Genomic DNA, 22,984 nt, shown 5'->3' on the forward strand with positions numbered 1-22,984 from the left:
TCCCCACAGCAGGAAAGGAATAAGACCTTTTACACAGACACAGACTTCCCGTGGAGCAATGTCTCAAGTTCCCTAGACAGAAAGGACAAAGCTTTTGCTTCCTAGCCTTGGAAGGTGTGCATGTAGTCTCTTGGTCAAACCGGGAAATGGGCACACAGGAGTGTGTGACTTGGAGGTCAGACAGGAGTGCGGCACAGTGGACAGGTGATGCCGCAGGAAGACCTGAATCCCAGTCCTGGTTCTGAGGGTCACCTTTGTGGGTCTCGGCTTCCTAAGGTGCAAAATAAGAGGACACAAGTGTCTGGCTCCTGAAGCCTGGGCCTCTGGATGACATGTGGTTCAGAGCCTAAGCCCCGCCCCCGAGAGGCTACTAGGCAAGATGTGAACATCTGTGGCTTTAATCTCTGGGCTTCGGGAAGAAACTTCACCCTCCCCAGCCATCTCTGGGCACATTATTCACGGGTTCATTACTGTTTAATTTAATCACCAAATGCCATCCAAATGCCGTTTATTCTGCCTCCTCACCAGAGACCTACCTATTTATTTCACATTTCAAATGGGTTGCTCATGATCCTGTCGTTGGGGTTTTATTTTGTAATTCGTTTGGTGAGTTCTGACAAGCTGAAAATGATGCGGTACTGAACCTCCTCCCAACCCTCCTTGCCAGGGCTTTTTCCTTAATGGGCCTCCCCTGTGCCTCTCTTTGTCGGGGAGGGCCGACCGATGGCTATGAGGAGAGAAGAAAATAGAGTTCTGCTCTCTCTTGCTTCCAGGAGACTGACCCTCAACCGCTTTTAGCAGCAGCGTCTTACCTTTGGGGGAAAAAAAAAGCAAAGCAGTTCCATTTTGCTGGGCATGGTGACACAAGCCTGCAGTTACTTGGGAGGCTGAGGCAGGGGGATTAAAAGTTCAAAGCCAGAGCCGCCACAATGTTGATGCCACAATGTTGATGCCTAAGAAGACTCGGATTGCTGTCTATGAACTCCTTTTTAAGGAAGGAGTGATGGTTGCCAAAAAACATGTGCACACCTTCAGAAGGAGTGCTGTGCCCCCTGGAGCTGACTAGAAAGCTGAGGCTGGGGCTGGCTCAGCACGGAATTCCACTTTAGAGGGGGCTTCGGTCAAGGACCTGGTCAGCCACCTCAGTAAAGTTGGAAATTATGTTGCATTGAATAAACTTTAAAGAAAACCAAACCAAACCAAACAAACAAACAAAAAGTTCAAAGCCAGTCTGGACTACAAAGTGAGTTCAAAAGCCCAGTCCAGGTAACATAGCGAGACCCAGTATCAAAATAACGGCTATGGGGGCTGGGGAGATGGTGCAGTGCTCACCTTGCAAGCATGAGGTCCCCAGGTTGCTCTCTGGCACTCATGGCAAAATACTGGGTGTGGCGGCATACTGACAGGCAATGACAGGAGGACTCCTGAGAGTCTCAGGTCACCCAGTATAGTGTAATTGTTGGACTCCAGGCCACGAGAGAGTCTGTCTCAAAAGAAATAGACAGTGTCCCTGAGGATGGAACTTGGTGGGGTCTTTTGGCCTCCATTTTCGGGCACATATCTGCACTGGTGCGCATGTGTGCACATGCATGCATAACCCTACCCCACCCCCACACACAAAAGAAAGGAAAAAGAGAGCTGGGATTGTAGCTCAGTGGTACAGTCTTGCATGGATGAGACCCAGAGTTCAATGTCCAGAATGGACAAGAAAAAAGAAGTTTCTAATTGGCCATTTTTTGTGTGGAAAGGGTTATAGCGGTTTTACCCGTTAGTTTTAGGTTGACTCGACACAAGAGATCAATTGAGCAAGATTGGGTTACGGGCAAGCCTGAAGGACATTTTCTTAATTAGTGATTGGTATGGGGAGGCCCAGCCTGTGGTGGGTGGTGCCATCGCAGGGCTGGTGCAGGCTGAGCAAGCCAGTCAGCATCACCCCTCCATGGCCTCTGCCACAGCTCCTGCCTCCAGGATCCGGCCCTGCTTGAGTCCCCGTCCTGACTTCCTTCAGTGATGGACTGTGATGGGGAAGTGTAAGCCAGATAAACCCTTTACTCTCCGAGTTGCTTTTGGTCATGGTGCTTCATTACAGCGATAACCCTAAGACAGCAGTGCACCCCGAAACTACTTCCTGTGTAGAACAACTTGTTAGGCAAGTAAGGAGGCTTAGGGAAGGCTATGCAGAGTGCCATGCAGGTGGAGCTCCAATTCTGCCTGTCAGTCATTGGCCGAGGTCTTCTTTTCCTGGACAGTGGTTCCCCCCCCACACCTGGAAGTGTTCGCTTTTAAAAAAAAATTCTTGTCGTCTTTTTGTTTGTTTGGTTTTCTCTTTAAAGATTTATTTATTTATTTTCTGTGAGTACACTGTAGCCATCTCCAGACACACCAGAAGAGGGCACCCGATCTCATCACAGATGGTTGTGAACCACAGTGTGGGTGCTGGGATTTGAACTCAGGACCCCTGGAAGAGCAGTCAGTGCTCTTTACCACTGAGCCATCTCTCCAGCCCATGTATTCGCTTCTAAAACGGGCTGGTAATGTCTGTGATTAGAGGATGGTGAGATGACAGAGTCTTACCGGGTTGAGTCCTGCCAGGCACATCTGCAGTGTTCCCTAATAGCTGTGATATGGCTTTACTCAGAACACAGCAGCCCAGCTGGATCCCTGCCAAGGGCTGGGGGTGGAGAGGTCAGAGGTCTAGAGCAATCAGATTCAGCAAGGGGGTCTGGGTACTTGTAGTGCTGCAGGCTCCCAGTGGGAAGTCCTGACCCTGTCCTCAGGGCTTCAGGCCTGGTTGGGAGGCTGCCAGGTCCAAGTCTAACCCCCAAGTCCTCCCAGGCCGTGGCTGCCCAACACGGCTGCTGAACAAGCAACCTTGGAGGGCTATCGATCTGAGAGAGACCAGTGACACCTCTGCTTGAACCCAAAGCCCACGTGGAGACTTAGGCAGTGCTGCAGAGCAGGAAGATTCTAGCCAGCCGCCCCGTCCCCTTCTAGTTACAGCTCCTGGGGAGCCTCCACCTTAGGATTCTGATCCTGCTAGACCTGGGGGAACAAGGGTGTGGTGGACAAGAACACTCTTTGTTCTCTTCCTATTCCCGGCCTCCTGGTGTCTTGGAAGAATGTATTTGTCTTTCTGGTTAGTCGTGGGCTCCTGCCTGTGCAGGAAGCTAGTAAAAAAGACCTAGAAACACCCACCCTTCCCTGGTGCAAAGAGGCAGTAATTCCTGGAGTCTTTGTCTCCAGTCTTTGATCCTGTCTTTGTCATCCAGGACACACACACACACACACACACACACACACACACACACACACACACATTTTCTCTCGTGCTGCCCCTGTCTGCTCCCAGCCCCTACCCCAGTTTCTTTGCTTCCCTGTATTGCCTCTCTCTGTCTTAGGCCCCGTTCACACCGCAGGACTTTAGATTCCCCTAAAATACACTTCCCAGCTCCAGATCTTCATTGGGCTGTTTTCAACTTGCTGATGAGTTTTTGAAAAAACAACCTCCCCCCTGCTTCCTCTGGTGGTCCCCTTTCAGGAGCATACTGCCTAAACACCCCAAGTCAGCCTTGTGCTTCATCCTGGAGCTTCAGGGTAGCCCCTCTCAGCAGGGCAATGTGGGCTGTGAGTGAGGTTTAAAGTGTTCCAGTGGCCATGTTTAAAGAGAAATGGGTGCTATGACTTTCCAGTGTGTGCAGTATCACCCAGACCGTCCAGATGATTGACACTTAATCCATGAAAAACCTGTGAGTAGTTAATTACGTTTTGTTTGGTTTGTGCTCATCCTAGGGAGTGGCACCATTAGAAGGTGTGGCCTGTTGGAGTGGGTGTGTCACTGTGGGCGTGGGCTTTAAGACCCTCATCCTAGCTGCCTGGAAGTCAGTCTTTTGCTAACAGCCTTCAGATGAAGATGTAGAACTCTCAGCTCCTCCTGCACCATGCCTGCCTGGACGTTGCCATGTTCTCTCCTTGATGATACTGGACTGACCCTCTGAACCTGTAAGCCAGTCCCAACTAAATGTTGTCCTTATAAGAGTTGCCTTGGTCACGGTGTCTGTTCACAGCAGTAAAACCCTAACTAAAACATGCTCTTTGCCTTTGTCTGCACCGAGACTTGGGAATCATGTGTTTTGTTTGGAATTATATCACACCTGGATTCAGGCTCCATGCCACTTCAGATGGCTGTGACCATGGAACAGTCAGTGCCTCTCACCAAGGACGACCGTGTGGACTTCTATTCTTGTGTCCCATCAGCTGCTTCTAATTAAACCTTGAATATGTTTTATGTCACTGACACACAATCACATTTCGGTGTCAGGAAAAAATCCATATATGACTATCTGGGTCTTAACATTTTCTTTAACTTTTTTTTTTTTTAAATGGAGCTAGAGGGGTGGCTCAGTGGTTATAAGCACTTGCTACTCTTGCAAAGGACCCAGTTCTCATTCCCATCACCCACAGTAGGCAGCTCACAGCCTTATTTAGCTCCTGATCAGGGATTCATACTCTCTTCTGCTCTGCAGATATACCTGCATGCATATAGCACACACATGGACAAGCAAGCCCTCACACATACACATAAATAAAAAGCCAACAAGATATTTTTAAAAAAAAAACACATTTGTTTACTGGTGTGTGCACATGGGGAGGTCAGAGGATAACTTGTAGGAGTAGATCCTCTCCTGGCACCATTGTGGTTCCAGGGATTAAACTCAGGTTGTCAGGCTTCTGAATGGAGAGCTGTGGGTGCGTCTTGGTGGTAGGCTACTTGCCTGGACTGCAGGAGGCCCTGGCTTTGATTCCCAGCACTGGGGGAGAGAGAGAGAGAGAGAGAGAGAGAGAGAGAGAGAGAGAGAGAGAGAGAGAGAGAGAGAGAGAGAAGAGGAGGAGGAGGAGGAGGAGGAGGAGGAGGAGGAGGAGGAAGAAGAAGAAGAAGAAGAAGAAGAAGAAGAAGAAGAAGAAGAGAAGAAGGAAGGAAGGAAAGAAAGAAAGGAAGGAAGAAAGAAAGAAAGAAAGAAAGAAAGAAAGAAAGAAAGAGAGGGAAAAAAAGGACAAAGAAAAGCAGCTACCCCCATCCACAGCAGCAGGGCTGACCTGTGTTTTGCCTCAAGAGCTCAGGCCAATGGGTTTCCTTAAATGTGTCTGTGGCTGTAAGCAAGCAGGCAAGAGACTCTAAGCAGACAGCCCCAGCAGCAGCATCTAAGATCGTGTCTCCTGTTTGCAATCCCAATGCTAAGGAAGCAGAGACAGGAGGATTGCTGAGTTTAAAGCCAACCTGGGCTTCCTATGTGGAGGCAGGCGGGGAAGGGAGGTATGTTACTGTGGTGGAGGTCAGAGGACAATTTGCTGGACCTGTTTCTTTCCTTCCACTACGTGGCTCCCAGCTCACCAGGCTTGGAGGCAAATGCTGACACCTCCTGGGCCACCTCCTCACGGACATTTATGTAGACTTAACAAATATGCATCAACCACAGGACAAAACGGGGGAGGGAGATCTAAGTCTGCAGACGGCCTCGCTCCTTACCTCCCCACTCCGTAATTCGCTGGATCTTTTCTCATACTGATAAATGCTCCCACCTGCAATATTCATAGCTCTCTCAGGTCTCACAGGCTGGATAAACCCGTTGTTTATTTAACCAAATGCTTACAGTTGCGAATTTTCTCTCTCTCTCTTTTAAAGGATGTGTATGGGTGGGTCCCGTTTTTTCTCTGTAAAAGCAAATTTACAAAGAACATTTTAGAAGCAAAATCTCAGGACTCATGACTGAAAACAAGGTGTTCAAACACTGCATATTGTAAAGAGTGTGGCCATGTATGACATATGATCCCAAGGGGAATGTCATAAAGTCCTGGGTCTTCTGTCATGCTGGGGATCACCATTAAACCCTTCTGCTCCTCATGGGGGAGCTTCCCCTTCATGTTTCTCCCCTTCTTATTTTTTTAAAAAATTATTACACTTATTTAGTGTGTGTGTGTGTGTGTGTGTGTGTGTGTGTGTGTGTGAATACAAATGTGTGTATGTTGGTCTCCATGTGAGACAGCGCAGGTGGAGGTCAGAGGACAACTTTTGGAAGCTTCTTCTCTCCTTCCATTGGGTAGGTCTGTTGGTGACAGGCACATTTACCTGCTCTCTCTCTCTCTCTCTCTCTCTCTCTCTCTCTCTCTCTCTCTCTGTGTGTGTGTGTGTGTGTGTGTGTGTGTGTGTGTGTGTGTGCACATGCTCCCAGGGAGGCCAGAAGATTCCCCGGGGTTACAAATGGTTGTGAGCTGCCTGTCATGGGTGCAGGGAACTGAACTTTAGACTTCTGAAAGAGCAGCAAACACTCTGAGTACTGCACCAACTCTCTAGCCTCCTCTTTCCTTTACTTCTTTCCTTCCTTCCTTTCTATTATTATTATTATTATTATTATTATTATTATTATTATTATTATTATTAATGTGTGTATGTCTGTCTGTATATGTGCACATGCCTGAGGCTAAGGGTATATCCTGAAGCTGGAAATACAAGCAGTTGCAAACTGCCTGATGTGGGTGCTGGGAATTGAACTCTGGTCCTCTGCAAGAATAATGCACGATCTTTTTTTTTTTTCTTTTTTAAAAATGATTTATTTATTATATATAAGTACACTGTAGCTGTCTTCAGACACACCAGAAGAGGGCATCAGATCTCATTACAGATGATTGCGAGCTACCATGTGGTTGCTGGGATTTGAACTCAGGACCTCGAGGAAGAGCAGTCAGTGCTCTTAACCGCTGAGCCATCTCTCCAGCTCATAATGCATGTTCTTAACCACTGAGACATCTCTCCCTCCCTCTTTCTCTCTTCCTCCCTCCCTCCCTCCCTCCTTCCCTCCCTCCCTCTTCCTCTCTTCCTCCCTCTTTCCCTCCTTCCCTCCCTCTCTCTTTCTCCTTCCCTCCCTCCCTCCCTCCTTCCCTCTTTCTTTTTCTCTCCCTCCCTCTCTCCCTCCCTCCCCCCTCTCTCATTCTCTCTCTCTCTCAATAGGGTTTCATATAGCCTGGGCTGGGATTGAACTCACAATACAGCCAAGAATGACCCTGAACTTCTGATCTTCCTGCTTCTACCTTCGAGGTGCCAGGAATGGAATCTTAGGGCTTCCTAAGCAAGAACTGTATGGTTTGAGCCTCATCCCAGCCCTGCAGCTCCGGCTTTACCTGTAAGCTTTCTTTCTTGTTCTTCGCCATCGGTGTCTTGGAAATCCTGATACAGCCCCCACCTCCGACCCCATGGGGCCTCCCAACATGTAGGCCTCATGCTGTACAGCCACCTTCTTTTCTTCCCCAAATATCCTTTCACAGATTTTCGTCAGATTAGCCTCTAAAACCTCCCTCGGGATGCTGCTGTTTCCAAGGCCCTCAGCACCAGGCCTGCCCCTTCTTCAGTACTTAGTAAATGTGTGGTTTATGAAAAAAAAAAACCCAAACAAATAAAAAAGAGCACCGGGTGAGTAAGATTCAAAACTATTTTTGGTAGCACGTAGTTTTAAAAAAATGAACCGGGGTTGGGGATTTAGCTCAGTGGTAGAGCGCTTGCCTAGCAAGCGCAAGGCCCTGGGTTCGGTCCCCAGCTCCAAAAAAATAAAAGCGCTGGCATTGGCCGTCTTTGTCTGTTCCTAGGTTCCTAGCCTGGTGAATAGCCGGAGACTGAGTATTTCTCTTAGTCAACGCCTCTCCCATAAATGTGGGCTCTGCCTCTCTAGAGCTCTGAGATTGCTCTCTAGGTCCCAGGGCAAGCTTGGGCGCACTCACTCCAGCCTGTGCTCCACTGCATTTATCTCTCTCCTGGAGCTTGGTCCCTGCCCAATTTTTCTGTCCCAAAGCCTAGCCGAATTCCACCCCTCTATGTTCTTTTCCTCCACCCCCCCCTGAGTTGTTGCAAATGAAAAACACCAGATAGTCTTAGTTTAAAATTAACAGATGACACAACTGTTGGGCTGGGCACAGAGTCTAACATCCTAAACTCATCAACTTTTCTGTGTTGGAAATCTGGTGGTGGAAGGCACCACTAGGTCTAACAGTTCCCGGTTACATCTTGTTTCCTCTCGCTCCCCTCCTCATCATAAAAAGGTCGGTTTCTCCTTCCGTCATCCTCTCTTCCTCTCCCGGACCCGGAAGGTCTTCCTCCTCCTTTTTACCCAGTGATTGGCTTCTTATAGTCTTTATTAGCCCATCAATTAATTAGGGGGAAATTCCCACACATCTCACCTTTTCTGTCAAAAAAAAAAAACCAAAAAAACAAAACAAAACAAAAAAACCCAACAACAACAACAACAACAACAACAACAACAAAAACCCAAGAAAAAAACAAAAAGCAAAACAAAACTCTTCTCCCAGATACCATTGAAAAAAATCATAACAAAGTAAATTATATGGTGTGAGGTATAAATGACATCTAGTTCATTAATCTGTCAATTTAGATAAAGCACTCTACCATCTATCTAACTTTAAAAGGCTTATAATTCTACACCTGTTATGTCCTGGTTTAGCTTTATACTATATGAAAACCATATATATATATTTTTTCCTCAATGTTAAATAGCTTGGGTTGGCTAAGAGATTATGGTTAGTCTTCAATCCCACCAGAATTCCAAGAGCGACATAAAATTTACCTGAAAATATAGGAAGCACTAACATAGCTTCCCAAACTGAAATAAATTGCAGAGACAGCTGCCTGTCTACACAGTCCTCTGTTTCTCAACACGTTGAAGCATCAGCTTGTGGTTGTTTGGCCCAGGATCATCTGACAGACCTTTGAGATGCAGAATTAAGAAGGACAGATTACCCTGTCTTGGCAGAGATTATCAGTCAACTTTTTTGTCTGTGGATGAATAGGCAGTTTCTGCGCGGTGGCTACCTTGTCAGGATGTACAACCTCACCTGGAGGTAAAGATGCTCAGTTTCTTTGAATCCAAGAATGGGGAGCTGTCAGGAACGGCCATGTCTCAACAACAAATGGTTAAATAACATCAAAGGTCACATTCTGTGGGTTTCTGACTTTTTGAAAACTATCTCTCTATGCAAAGTAATCTGGACTGTTGTCCTTTAACCACTCTCAGCTGTTTCTAATGGAAATATCATGGAAACACCCTTACAATGAACTCAGAACCAGGAGTTTGTTATCTGGCCCTTAACTTCCATGTTTAATCATCTAGAAACAGTTTCTAATGGTAGTTATAGAAGGACTGCGTCTAAGCTTTGCATTCTTAAATTTTTGTATCGAAAGAAGAAACTCATACCATGAAAACATTAAATCTGTATCAAAATAAATTTTATACCAATGTAAAAAATTAAAACTTCAACTTTGTAACAATTATAAAGATTTCAACCAAATGAGATTATGGCTACGTAATCAATTTTAACTATTTCCTCCCTGTTCAATTATGACTGTTTCAAAATTCCCTAGAAAGACACATTGGGTGGCCCATGGTAGTGTGTAGTTAAAAAAAAAAAAAAAACCATGCTAACTGGCTAAGCACTGGCATTGGAGGTCTCTGTCTGTTCCTAGTCCGGTGTTTCTTCTTGCCAATGCCTCTCCCATAAACACCAGCTCTGTCTCTCCAGAGCCCTGAGATCTCTCTTTTGGTCTCTGTGGCAAGCTTGGGTGCACTCATGCCAGCCCGCGGTCCGCTGCGTTCAACTCTCCCACGGAGTTTGGTCCTTGCTCAATCTTCCCATCCAAAGCCTGGCTGAATTCCATCCCATCTCTGTTTTTCCCTCCGGTTCACCTGAGTCACTGAGAATGGAAAACACCAGACAGTCTTAGTTTAAAATCAACAGATGACAACCGCTAGGTTGGGTGCGTAATCTATCATCCTAAACTCATCAACTATTCTATGTTGGAAACCTTGTGGCAGAAGCCGACATCAGGTCTAACAGTTCCCGGTTACATCTTGTTCCCTCTCGCTCCCTGCCTTGCTGTAAAAAGAGCTGTTTCTTCTTCCCTCATCCTCTCTTCCTCTCTTCGACCTGGAAGCCCTCCTCCTCCTTTTCACCCAGTGATTGGCTTCTTGTAGTCTTTGTGAGCCAATCAATTAATTAGGGGGAAATTCCCCTGCAATGCTTAGAACTCATTTTTGTCTCAGTGATCACAGAGTGATGATGGTTTGGTCAGTGCTGTGGTCTGTGCATGAGGTGCTGCCTCTGTCACTGGAGGCTTGGTCACTGGCACTGGATCCAGTCTTCTCTCAGTGACCGGATCCTGAGGGTTGTGACTTCATTGATCAACCAGCGGAGTCAGGTTTTGGGAGTACTGTTGGGAGGGGGTAAGTACTGTTGGGAGAGTAGGGGGTGGTTAGGTTGGAAGGAGCATGTCACTAGGGTGCACTGTAGAAGGACATGCTCCGCCTGTGTTTCCCTTTGTCTCTGTCATTTCTTTCTTTCTCTGCTATGCCCTTCTGCCTCCCAACAGCCCAGAAACCCCAGAGCCACAGGCTATGGACAGAAACCTCTGAAACCAGGAGCCAAAGAAACCATTCCCTCTCTCTTCGGATGGTTCCTCTCAGGTCTTAGTCATGGTGACAAAAAGTCCGACTGGCTCCATCAGGTTTCAGCAGCCAGGACAGACAGAGCTGTTTGTTAGAGGACTCACCCATGTGGCTTCAGAGAGTTTGCCTGCATGGTTGAGGAAGCCTGAGCCGGTGAAAAGAGCCTGGGGAGGCTGCTGTAGAAAGCACATATCCTGGAGATGGAGAAAGATGGCTGCTGTCTCCCTCTCTGCTTACTCCAGTAGAGAAATCATGTCTCTACTGCAGCCAGGGTCTAGACAACTTATTGTTTTATTCCATCAATATTTAGGGGGAAAAAAACCAAAGGTCTGTGGGTGACCTCCACGGCTCAATCCAGCTTTAGCAAGATGTCTGTGGGGATCAGGGTCTCCCCTGATTAATGTCCCCTCTGATTGTCATCAAGGCAAAGGTCAGCCGAGCCATCTGAGGGTGACCTCTCTAGTTACTGGCTGAGGGGATACACGTGCATGTTAATTTCCTTTGTGATCTCAGCAGACAGCAGTTAGGAGAAGAGACACTAGTCTGGGTGTGTGATATTCAGGTAACCATCCTGGGATTGGAGGCTCTTAAAACAAATTCTTTATTTAGTGTGTGTGTGTGTGTGTGTGTGTGTGTGTGTGTGTGTGTGTGCGCGCGCGCGCGCGCGCGCGTGCGCGCGTGCGCGTGCTAGCAGGGTCTGTTCTCTGCTTCCACCACATGGGATTTGGGGATCGAATTCCTGCTGTTTTATGCTAGGCAGCAAGTAACACTAACCACTGACCCATCCCACCAATCCTAAAGGGCTCTTTGTTCTGGGGACCTTTGGAACACTGTCACCCTGGATGAGGAACCAGGAGGCCCATGCTTCTCTATTGCTTCCCAGCCATCTCTGAGAGACTGTGCCCTCCCTTGCCACTGGTCAAATGACCGGCTGAGGGTGATCTCCAAGGGTACAGGACACTGATCCTACCCAGGCAGGCTGACTACAGCTGGGCTTGCTTCCCCTGTGTGGTCCTCCTTCCAATTGCAGCACTGTGAGGAGACAGGGGAAGTCGAGCTCGTTCACCTCCAGTGCAGCGAGGTCCCCTCAATCATAGACTCCTGCAATTTTCTGAGCTGTCGTTTCCCCACTTGGCGGGGGTTTGCCTGCCGAGCCCAGCGGAGAGGAAATGAGCCCGAGGGACCCTGAGACGAGCGACGGCCTCAGCTTGCTTTTGATTAAAGCAAACCTAGGTGTGAGCTGTGTTAGCAGCCTTGGTCCTCATTACCGTGGCTGGAGAGCCCCCAGTCACTCGTGTGTTGAATGGTGTTGAAGGAAGTCCTCCACTGTCCACCAGGGCCAGAACCCTCATCAAGCCCAGGCTGGCTGTCTCTCTCTAACAGTGCTCCCTGCGATAGAATTATGGCTGTAAGTGTAGCAGTAGCGGTAATAGCTGTTATCGTTGGCGGCGTGCCTGATGCGTATTTGAAATGGTGTCTGTGTTACGTCGTGTATATTGAATGATGTAGGCATATGGTTTTATATACTATGAAATGTAATTATAGAAAAAAAAGGGGGAGTAGGTAAAGACCGGGTTATTGAATGTCTACAACACCTGCGTTCTGTAGAGGTAAACAAGAGAGGTTGAAAGACTTGGCTGGGGTCACACAGCCAGGAAGGGTGGAGCTGAGACCAGCTCCCAGTTACTTGATGTCAGAGTCCCGGCCTGATCTCCCTCTTTTGAGGGGGTTACTTCCGTGCTTTTCTGGATCGTGCACTTCATGTCACTTTTCCAAAAGAGACAGAAGCCAAGGTGTGTCTGTCCCTCACTCGGGGCGTGGTTTGTGCTCAGCAGACCAGGATCCGAGGTTTCAACTCTAGCGCTACAATATTTATCAGTCCGTCATACCTGATGACACAGACTGGCCCTGCCAGTGCCTTCTGTCGGAGCCTCTCTCATTAAAAACGAATGAATTACACGTGTGTGCTCACATGCATTCTACAGCAGCCCACATGCGGGGCTCAGAGGGCAACTGTGGGAGTCAGTTCTCTTCCACCAGGTGGGTTCTAAGGAATCAAACTCAGACCCTCAGCCTCGCCAGTAAGACCTTTAGCCCCCGAGCCATCTTTCCGGCCTCTCTTTCATTCTATCTAGGTTGCTTCCACACTCACTCATGTATCCGTCACCCGATGGCAGCCTTGTGCTCTTTGGGATGGATTTCACTCTGAGTTCCTGTCCCCACTGTGTAAGGACCTTGTTAGAATGTGATTCTCCGTACTGGCAGGGTGTGGTGGCACACGTCTTTAATCCCAGCTCTCAGCAGGCAGAGGCGGGCGGATCTCTGAGTTTGAGGCTAGCCTTGTCTACACAGTGAGTTCCAGGACAGCCAGGGCTACCCCTGTCTGGAAACAAACAAAAACAAACAAACGTACGTGATTCTCAGAGCTGACAGGTGAGACACAAACACCTCTGTCTTTTGGAGAGCTAGAACAGATTCAAGGCTCCACCAGGTTTCCTGGAACTGTTTTGATAGGATGGGAGTGGGGTGTGTTTCAGCCGTAGAGTTAAGACCCTTGTCTCAGCTGTTAGAGGGGACACATGAACATGCGGCTAAAGCAGCAACTGACTGTGAAGCCTGAAGATCGGCGGCCATATTGGCAAGGCAGAATGGAGGAAGAGACCCAGGCCCCAGCTCTGCAGTCAGACTTCACAGCAGCCTAGCTCCTGCACTGCTTTAGCTGTGCCTGACCCACAGAGATTGGCTGTGAAGAGTTCATGATCTAGAATTGATTTGCAGAGTGCCTGGTACGTGGGACAATTCCTTCTGCGTGAGCTAGGGTCATTTCCCAAGCCACACAGATAAACTCAACAAAGTGTTGGGAGTAGAGAACAGATTTAATTGCCATGTCCCACACTAGCGATCGATGTATTTTTAATTGGGAGCCATGTCTGGGAGTCAGTCCTCAGGAGCTCATTTAGGCTGAGGGGCTAGGGTAGACCTGAACCCTCAACGGATCAGGCGGACCTGATTCGGGGCGACGGCGATTGGAGCGAGGCCACAGTCCTGCCTTGGCCGTGGCTATGGGGTTGGGGTGGAGGCTTCAAGCTTGTCATATCCCTTCTTCTTGATGTGAGCCCAGGCTAGACCATTAGGCTGCACACAGGGCCCCTCCTGGGATCCATTTGCTCTTGGCAACAGGTACTTCTTTGCCAGAGTCTTGGGTCAGCAGCTCCATTAGGGTCTCTGTGAGGAACAGCTGGAGAGCTCAAGTAGTAGCCCTGCCCTGTTTCCATACCCAGTCTCTCCTGTCTCCTCAGTTGTTTAAGGGAGCCCTCATGGCTGTTGAGTGTGACTAGAGAGGTTTCCACCCTGAGAATTCTAGTAGCTTGAGTCTCGGAGGGGGATCCCTGCACAGACCCGGGTGGCGCATTGTGCAGTGTATTTCTTGGGGTTCTATTCTTTGTACCCTCGCAATGTTGCTCCAGAGATTATGGTCAAGCTGCCACTCTGGGTGGTGCCCCCTGTGGCTCCCTGGCCTTTTGCCCCATCTCTGCTGTGGCTGCAGGTCCCTTACTTCTGCCCAATGTGTCTGAAACAGAACACCCAGCAGGTAACCAGCACCTTCCATTCCCCCCCCCCTCCCCCGCATATGGGTTGAATCCAGGAAACGGTCTCGGGAGGTTCCCTGGCATCCCTCACCGAGCTCAACATCCTTCCCCACACCAGGGTCCAGGCAGCCGAGAACAATCGGGGAACTATCTGACTGGTCCCCATAATGAGGTCAGAGACCCACCTGTCCTGTCCCATGCTAAGCACACCCTTGGCTGCTGAGCCACTGTCCTCACAGGCTCCCAGTGTCTAAGGGTTTTCTCTTTATCACCTTCAGATGGGTTTTCTCCTCATGGCAGCCACAAGGATGTGGAAGCTCGACTTCACATCTTTCAGGCTGGTGTCTAGTAACTGACGCCCAGACCAACAGATATTTGTAGCCAAGAGGATGGAAGGATAAGCCTGTGTCAGAAGTGCAACTTCGTCAGACGCGTGAGCTGAGAGTGACTGCCCTAGGACCCTCCACACGTGGCCCAGCTCCAGGTCTCCAAAAGGCCAGTGATCCCCCAAATCTCAAGGCTCTCCACCTTCTCTTAGGCTGAGGGAGTAGTAGCCCAGCCTCCCAGGCCACTGTACGGCTGTGTGTACATTCATATGGAGAGGAATTTCTCTAACCAGTGTCCCCATTGGATTGTCACCTCCGCCATCCCCAGCCCCATTATTCTTAAGACCTCAGCTCTCAGCTCTGCAGTCTTGTGCTCCAGCCCAGGACTGCAAGCTCTGCATATGCACGGATGCTCTGCTCAACTTTGCTTTCAAGCCTCCTGCACACCAGGATTCTCGGGGAAGGTCTACAGGGAATGGTTGAAAGGAGGGAGAACCCTGTGAGATGGGTGGGAAACACAAAGTGATTCAGAGAGGTATAGTAACTCACCCAGAGCCACAGAATTCAGAGATGACAGGTGCATGGCCTGAACAGAGGCAGCCTCTGGGGACGTCCCTGGTTGCAGAGGCAGCCTCTGGGGACGTCCCTGGTTTCCAGAGGCTGCTCAGACAGGATGAAGTCAAGTCTGAAGTCCAGGATGAGCTGAATGGAAGCCTTAGACTCCTGCTCACACTAGGCCCCTGTGAGTCTGGTTCTGTTTGTAGCAAGTTGGCAGCTGAGTGACGGCCAAGCCAAGGGCTCATTTCTCCGGACACAGAATGTTCCAGGTCCCCCGAACCCGTGACTAAATCCTGGCACCAAATGTTCTTCTCTCCTGGCTGATTCTGCCTGGCAAGCCTCAGGCAAGAGGAAAGACAGCATCCCAGATCCTCCCACTGGACAGGAGGTATTGTCCCTGCTCCCAGTGGGTCAGGGAGACGGTGTGCTGCACTCGCCCCAATAGAAAGCTTTCTGTGCTAAGGGGAATGAGTTAGGCAGAACCCCCTTCAGCTCACACTGCCACTGCATTCTAGGCTACAACATCCTCCCCACTCCTGCCCCCGTCCCTTACCTCATCTCTGTAGCTTGCAGTTCCATAGCCAGACTCCCATAGCTCCCCTACCACCGTCCTCCCAGGGCCAGCCCTGTCCTCACCTCTCCAACTGTCTGACTTCTTTTTTAACCAAACTGTGAATGAATGGTGACTCTGGGTTTTGTGTTGACAGCTGTCTCCTCAACACCGGGCTCAAGGTCCTCTGAGCAAATCCACATCCCTTCCTTGAGATGGTCTCCTGCCGCTTGATAGACAGCTGTCCTAATTCATGTCCGAACCCCGGAGCACAGTGTAAGCAGTGGTCCTTAGCTCTATGCAGTGCACAGTCAGCACGGCTGTGCACGACAGTCTGGGGGCATCATGTATTTAACAACGGGCTGCAGCTGTAACTATAACGTAGTTCAAATGCTTGGCCGTGCAAACCAAATCATTTAAATAACAAACTGAGTTTTCGCTTAGGGCTGAGGAGTCCGAGCTTTGGTAAAAAGGGAAGCAAACTGGGTCAGTGATAAATAGACTCTCATAAAGAGGCTGTTTAGACCTTAAAGTGGGTCAGGGCTCAACCCTGTGCAAATTAGCTGCTGTTTACTTAGTGACTTTCTCTGGCGTGTGTGTGGCCGCACCGTTGGAGACTTAATAGGATATCAAATTTCCCTTTTAAAAATAGATTTCCAGGGCTTGTGGGATAGGTCAGAGGGTAAAGACACCTGATGCGGTCTGAAGACCCAAGTTCAATTCCTGCACTCACTTGATGGAGAGAACCAGCCTGTGTGTTGTCCACTGAGTTCTAGTTGTAGCAACCAGCATACCTTCCCATGCCTGTGTGCATACGCATGTACACAAACACACACGTGCACTCGTGCACATACACCCACATACACACAAATGCACACACACACACACACACACATGTAATCTAATTAAAAAATGCTTTTAGGCGTAGCGAGTTGGCTCAGTGGTTAGGAGCACTCTGGCTGTTTTTGCAGAGGACCCGGGTTCACGGGGTTCAGTTCCCAGAGCCCACATGCTGGCTCAGAGTCATATAGAACTCCAGTTCTAGGAGATTGGACATCCTCTTCTGAACTCCTTGGGCACCAGAAATGCACGAGGCACACAGACATACATGCAGGCAAAACACCAGTACACATTATAACAAGAAGTTTTCTAGGGACTGGGGTTAGGAGCACTTGCTGCTCTTCCAGAGGGCCTGGGTATGGTCCAGCACCTGTGCTTGACAGATTGAAACCTGTTTCAGGGGGACTAATGCCCCCCTTTGCCCTCTAAGGGCACCTTCACACAGACACACACACACACACACACACACACACCCCAGTGGTAGTGATGACATGTGTCCCCTCACCTGAAAAGCTACCCATAGTTTGTAGAGAAAGCTAGCTGACACTTTCAGCTCAGTGTGAATGGCAGAAAAGCCTCTCGTAGGGTTATGGCTCCAATGGAGTGGATCGCCAGGGCTTACTGCTGCTCCCTCTCATCCCCCATCTCTCCTCTCTCTCATCCCTTCTCCCTGCTCCCTGTGACCCCCACTTCCCTGCTCCCTCTCACCCCTCCCCTGCTCCCTCCCACCCCTTCCCTGCTTTCTCTCACCCCTCCCTTGCTCCCTCCCACCCTTCCCTGCTCCCTCTCACTCCCTCCCCTGTTCCCTCTCACCCCTCCTCCCCTGCTCCTTCTCACCCCCTCCCCTGCTCCCTCCCACCCCTTCCCTGCTTTCTCTCACCCCTCCCTTGCTCCCTCCTACCCTCCCCTGCTCCCTCCCACCCCTTCCCTGCTTTCTCTCACCCCTTCCCTGCTCCTTCCCACCCTTCCCTGCTCCTTCTCACCCCTCCCCTGTTCCCTCTCCCCCTCCCCTGCTCCCTCTCCCCCTCCCCTGATTCCTCTCCCCCCTCTTCAGATCCCTCCCACCCCATCCCCTGACCCCTCCTACCTCTCTTCCCCTGCTTCCTCTCACCCTTCTCCTGCTTTCTCTTACCTCCTTCGCTGCTTTCTCTCACCCTCCTCCCCTGCTCCCTCCTACCCCTCTTCCCTGATCCCTTTCCCCCCTCCCCTGATCTCTCTCCCCCTCCCCTGTTTCCTTTCCCCCTCCCCTGCTGACCACCACTACTCAGCTCCTCTCTGTAGAGAAGCATAAACCAACAAGCACAACTGTCTTCCAACGATGCTCTATAAGCACAGATGAGGGCCAGACTCCCTTCACAGGGGCTCAGGCTAGTTCACAGCTGTTATACTGAGCTGGAGGATGGCTGGCATCGGTGCTTGGGTTTGGACCCTATTCCCACACTCTGCAGTTGGCATTGGGCAAGCTCACAGCTGTCTCGTGCCTCAGTTTCCGCATCTGCAGAACAGGGCCGCAGTCAGTACCTACTGCTCAGGATTCGGGCAAGCTCCATGCCCAACAGGAAGAATGGAAGCCACAGAGCACAGAGTCCTCTGTGAGCAGACACACTAGTTAAGGTTTAATTCAGAAACTAGGCATGACAGGAACCCAACCACAGACCACATGTGATCCTACGTTACAGTTGGAGCTTTTATAAGTGATTTCTGGAAGGTTCTGCGCACTAGTTTTGGACTGCAGTAGCAAACGCCCTGTGAGCACTGCTTGGAACTTAAACATGAAAGTGTCAGTCTTGCCCAGCAGAGGGAGGGATAAGGTCTGTTCTTATCCTTTTGGCCAGTTTCCAGTGTCTTAGTCAACATGGGCCATCCTTCTGTGGATGCCTCAAGCCTCGTTCCCTGTATAGATGCTGTACTGGCTGGTTTTGTGTGTCAACTTCACACAAGCTGGAGTTATCACAGAGAAAGGAGCCTCCCTTGAGGAAATGCCTCCGTGAGACCCAGCTGTAAGGCATTTTCTCAATCAGTGATCAAGTTGGGAACGACCCAGCCCACTATGGGCGGTGCCATCCCTGGGCTGGTGGTCCTGGGTTCTACAAGAAAACAAGCTGAGCAAGCCAGAGGAAGCAAGCCAGTAAGCAGCGCCCCTCCATGGCCTCTGCATCAGCTCCTGCTGTGTGAGTTCCAGTCCTGACTTCCGTTGGTGATGAACGGCCATGTGGAAGTGTGAGCTGAATAAACCCTTTCCTCCCCAACTTGCTTCTTGGTCATGATGTTTGTGCAGGAATAGAAACCTTGACAAAGATGGGCCTGGGGCACAGTCTTGGGATGGAGAGAAGGGGGCCGGTAGCGGATCTCCTCTGCAGACATCCTCAGTGTCATCAGCGTCATGAGAGGAAGGCCCTGCAGGAGGCAGACCCAACTGCCCCTGGCCCCTGTGCCCTCTGCATGTGTTGTGCTGGAGACAGCGTGAGGCAGGATCGATCTGAGGACGCAGTGGCAGGGCTGCTGGTTGGAGCAGCTTCCTGCGTGCCACTTAGCTTGGGAGGAGAAAGCATGACAGATGAGCCGCCATCCCCGAGAGCCAGCTCTGAGCAGCTCATACGTTTCTGCCTAACAGAGTTTTATACAGCCAGGCACTCACTCAGCAGGGCCGCTGTGTGTTTACTGACGTTTTTAAACGCACGTCTCCCACCAGCCTGTAAAGCCACAATTAGCCAGAGCCTAATTTATGAGCACGAGCAGTGGCTGAGAGAACTGGTGCTGTCCTGGCTGCCTGTGAGAGCCAGACCGAGTGAGCTGGAGACTACTGGGAGCTGGCAGAGCGAGGCGGGGCTCCTGCAGCCATGGGGGTGTCTCCAGAGCAGATAGGGTGCAGAGGGTATCCCCAGGGTAGGGTCTCTCCCTCAGCAAATCTTGCCTCGGTTCTCAGATTTTCATGACATCTCTCGAAGTCATCTCTGATATCCTTCCTAATCTGTAACCGAGGAAACTGAGTTTCAGAGATACAAAGTAACTTAGATGGGGATCGCACGGCATACATAAGACCTGGGCAGTCTAGCAGGTCTTGCTACTGTTAGGGACCCTGGCAGTTCTGTCTAGGTAATCACAGCTGTGTAAGCACTGGAAAGCAGTTATCCATGCTCTCTGAACTGCAGCTTCTGTATCTCTCTAAGGTGAGGATGAGGAGAGAAACTAGGCTCTTAGACAAAGCAATGGTAAGAAGGCCTTGGCCACAACCTGCCGTTTGATTCTTCAGGAGGCTCAGGTGGGGTTGTGGTAGAGGGAGGGTGTGTGTGTAGGGGGCTCTGGCTTTGGTGGCATCTAGCCATCCCTGACCCTCTGTGACTATCTCTCAGCTATGCCTGTCTCCATCCCTGTCTCCCTGACCTTCTGATCTTCTTCTGTCTGATCCTCTTCTGTCTCCGGTAAGGATACATGTCCCTTGGCAGGGTTCATACAGAACACTCTCATCACAAGATGCTTGACTGTGGGCTGAAGTGTTGGCTCCGGTGACAGTGTGTTTGCTGCACGAGCACGGGACTTGAATCTGATCCCTAGAACCCACGTTGAAAACAATTTACGCTTCACGGTGGGCGCTCCCAATCCCAGTGCTGGAGGGCTAGAGATGGGAGCATCCTGGGCTCACTAGCCACCATGTTGGCTGACAATGTTCAGTAAACTCCATGTTCAGCGAGTCCGCCTGCCTCAGAAACTAAGGAGGAGACCGACGGAGGAAGATACATGACGTTGACTTTCAGTCTTCACAGGCTCTGTTCTGGGTCTCCATCTCTCGATCGTGGGGCTAAAGACTTGCAGACACCCGGCAACCTGCAGGTACCCACAGTGGGCTCCTCTCTGTGAGTACCAATGAGGACGTCAGATTGTACCATGTGAGGTGATGGCTGGCTCTCAGGAAGCTCCTGGATCTCCAAATGCTGTTGGAGGGACGAATGTGGAAATGTACCCCAGCTTCTGCTGTCGATTCCTCTAGGAAGCTCTGAGGTGGATGCCAGAGATTCTCCCAACTTGAGTCAAGACATAATGGCCCTCAGAACCTTAGGCGAGAAAGCCTCCTGTCTTCTTGGGCCTGTCTTTGCTTGTGGGTAGCAGGATGGGATGAACACAGATGGAGATAGGCGTCAAGTCTTTTGTTCTTAAAATAAGCATCGTTTAGCTATTAAGCTCACAGGATTTGGACAATGAGCTAGAAGGAGAGGGACATAGAGTCTCGCCTGTCCCATCCACCCAGTGGCAATCGTCATTGGTGGGGGCTGGGGAATCTCATTCCACAGCCCGTGTTTAGTTTTTTGAGATAGGGCTTTATGTAGCCTACGTTGGCCTAGAGCTCACTAACTGGCTGAGGGTGGCCTCGAACTCCCAGTTTTCTGTCTCTACCTTCCCAGTGCTGGGATGACAGGCATTCGCCATGGCATTGCTACTCTTTTCCTATGTGTAACTTTCATTCACAGGGTTCATTTTGCTTTCATTTAGAATCTTGTTTTCTCTTCTAGCCTGTTTCCCCACCTGAGGAAAAGTCTTCACAGATGCCATTTTTTAATGGCCAGATAATGTCACAGGGTGAACGTGGGGCCGTTGCTTTAGACTAGCGGTTTTCATCTTGTGGGTCGTGACCCCTTTGAGTGTCAAATGACCCTTTCACAAGGGTCACCTAAGACCACAAGAAAACCCAGATATTTACGTTACGATCCACAACGGTATCGGAATTGCTATTCTGGAGTAGCAATGAGATGGTTTTATGGTTGGGGGTCACCACGGCATGAGGCATTTCGGGATTAGGAAGGTTGAGAACCACTGCCTTAGTCAGTGCTCTCGGACGTCATGGTCTTTTCCAGGACGGCGGCAGTGGTCAGAGCAGGCTTGAGGAGCTGGAAGAGCTAGCCGCAGAGCTGGGGGCACAGTGTGTCTGAAAATCTGCCTGAGCTGTGGTCATCAGCCATCTGCACAGCTGTATGCCCAGCAGGAGCTACGGTCCCTGCTGTCAGCCCTCCTTCCCGGCGGGTGGCTTTATCTTCATTTCTGATGGCTCTGCAGTGGTCCAGCCCTGACACTTCCTCTTTATGTCTCTCGATCTGGGAGCTTCTCTGTCAAGTAGCTAATGAACTGTAAACAGACACTCCAGTGTTCTGGGGACCCACGGAGGAGCGCTGGGAGGGAGGAGCTGGGCGCTGCTCTTGACTGGACACGCAGTGCACAACAAAGCTGCCTGCAACAGCCTCTGGGGAAGCAGAGAATGGACTCCCCTGAATGCTTGGTCCCTCTCAGGACAGCAGCCAGGACATTGCAGGACAGTGGGGCTGATGGAGTAGGTGCTTCCTGAGTCTCAGATTCCTTAGCCCGGTGCTTTGGACCTCTCAAGGGTTCCTGTCCTTGTCTTTTCCTTCTCCTTTCCCAATCATATACTTCTCTACACCAGAAAACAGCTGACCTATCCAGAGGATGTTGTGGACTCCTTGGTCCCCAGACTATAGAGCAAGGCTCCGGGGTTTGAGTGGGATCCCGACTTGATCAGTTGTCAGACTATGCGGGGAAGCACTGACCCAGGCTGGGGCCCCCACAAAGCTTGGCCCAGAAGCCCCCTCTCTGGACAGCACCTTCTCAGAATCAGTCTCTCTGCACCCGGGTCCTCTGGGAAGGGGTGATTCTTGCCCCCTCACTGACCGAGCTTCCTGCAGGGTACTCAGCCAGCTCCCTTATGCTTAGGAAATGGGGCCTTTCGTCTTCACCCTTCTGTGAAGGATGTGAGTTCAGGCCTTTCGATGGGGCCTGGTACAGCGGTACCACACAGGCTTGGGAGGGGACACCCAGGATGCCTGCCTTTCCCTGACCCTCCTCTGGAGGGAGAGCATGAACCAATGGGGCTCTGGCTTGCTTCTCTGCTCTAAGTTCAGGACTTGGCTGTGTGATTCTTTTGTCATATAGTTCCTCACTCGACAGCTGAACACTGCGACAGAGCCGCCTCTGAGGCAGCCCCAGTCCCCTCAGCACTGGTTTTCAACACCCACCCTGAGGCCCCTGAAAACCACGGATCCGTCTTGTCCCCCTGGCTTTACTCATTCTAGACATTTCATATAAACACAACCACACGACATGTGGTTCCAGTGTCCAACTTCAGCCTGCTCACCTGCATCATGCCAGGTATCAATGACACATTCCTTTTTTCTGTTGAATAATATTCCACTGTATGGCTAGTCTGCATCTTGTTTGTCCAGTTAATGGAATTTTGTGTATGTGTGCATATACATTTGCCTATGTGTATGTGAATGTATACATGTGTGCATGTGTGTTCATGTATGTTTGCATGTGTACATGTATGTACACATATGCTCACACATGTATGTGTGTATGTGAATGTATGTGTGTATGCACGTGTTCATGTCTGTTTGCACATGTATATGCATGTACACATATGCTCATGCATGTATGTGTGTATGTGTATGTATGTGAATGCATGTGTGCATGCATGTGTGTTCATGTATGTTTGCACATGTTCATGTATGTACATGTGTGTTTATGCATGTGTGCATGTATGTGTGTATGTGCATGTGTATGCATGTATGCATGATTGTAGTATAGAGGACTGAGACTCATGAATGTAAAACA

At 50.0% G+C, this 22,984-nt stretch overlaps 1 long non-coding RNA gene across 1 annotated transcript; it reads right to left on the reverse strand.

The window, feature by feature from the left end:
* Window positions 1-9,134: 9,134 nt before the first annotated feature.
* LOC108351059 (uncharacterized) lies at window positions 9,135-15,266 on the reverse strand. The gene is made up of 2 exons (XR_015621463.1): window positions 14,968-15,266; window positions 9,135-9,751 (listed from the first exon to the last, which is right to left on the reverse strand). It is a non-coding gene; the product is annotated as an uncharacterized LOC108351059 (long non-coding RNA).
* Between the last annotated feature and the right edge of the window lie 7,718 nt (window positions 15,267-22,984).

The sequence above is a fragment of the Rattus norvegicus genome, chromosome 5, assembly GCF_021556685.1.
Source record: "Rattus norvegicus strain SHRSP/BbbUtx chromosome 5, alternate assembly SHRSP_T2T, whole genome shotgun sequence".
NCBI classification, from domain to species: domain Eukaryota; kingdom Metazoa; phylum Chordata; class Mammalia; order Rodentia; family Muridae; genus Rattus; species Rattus norvegicus.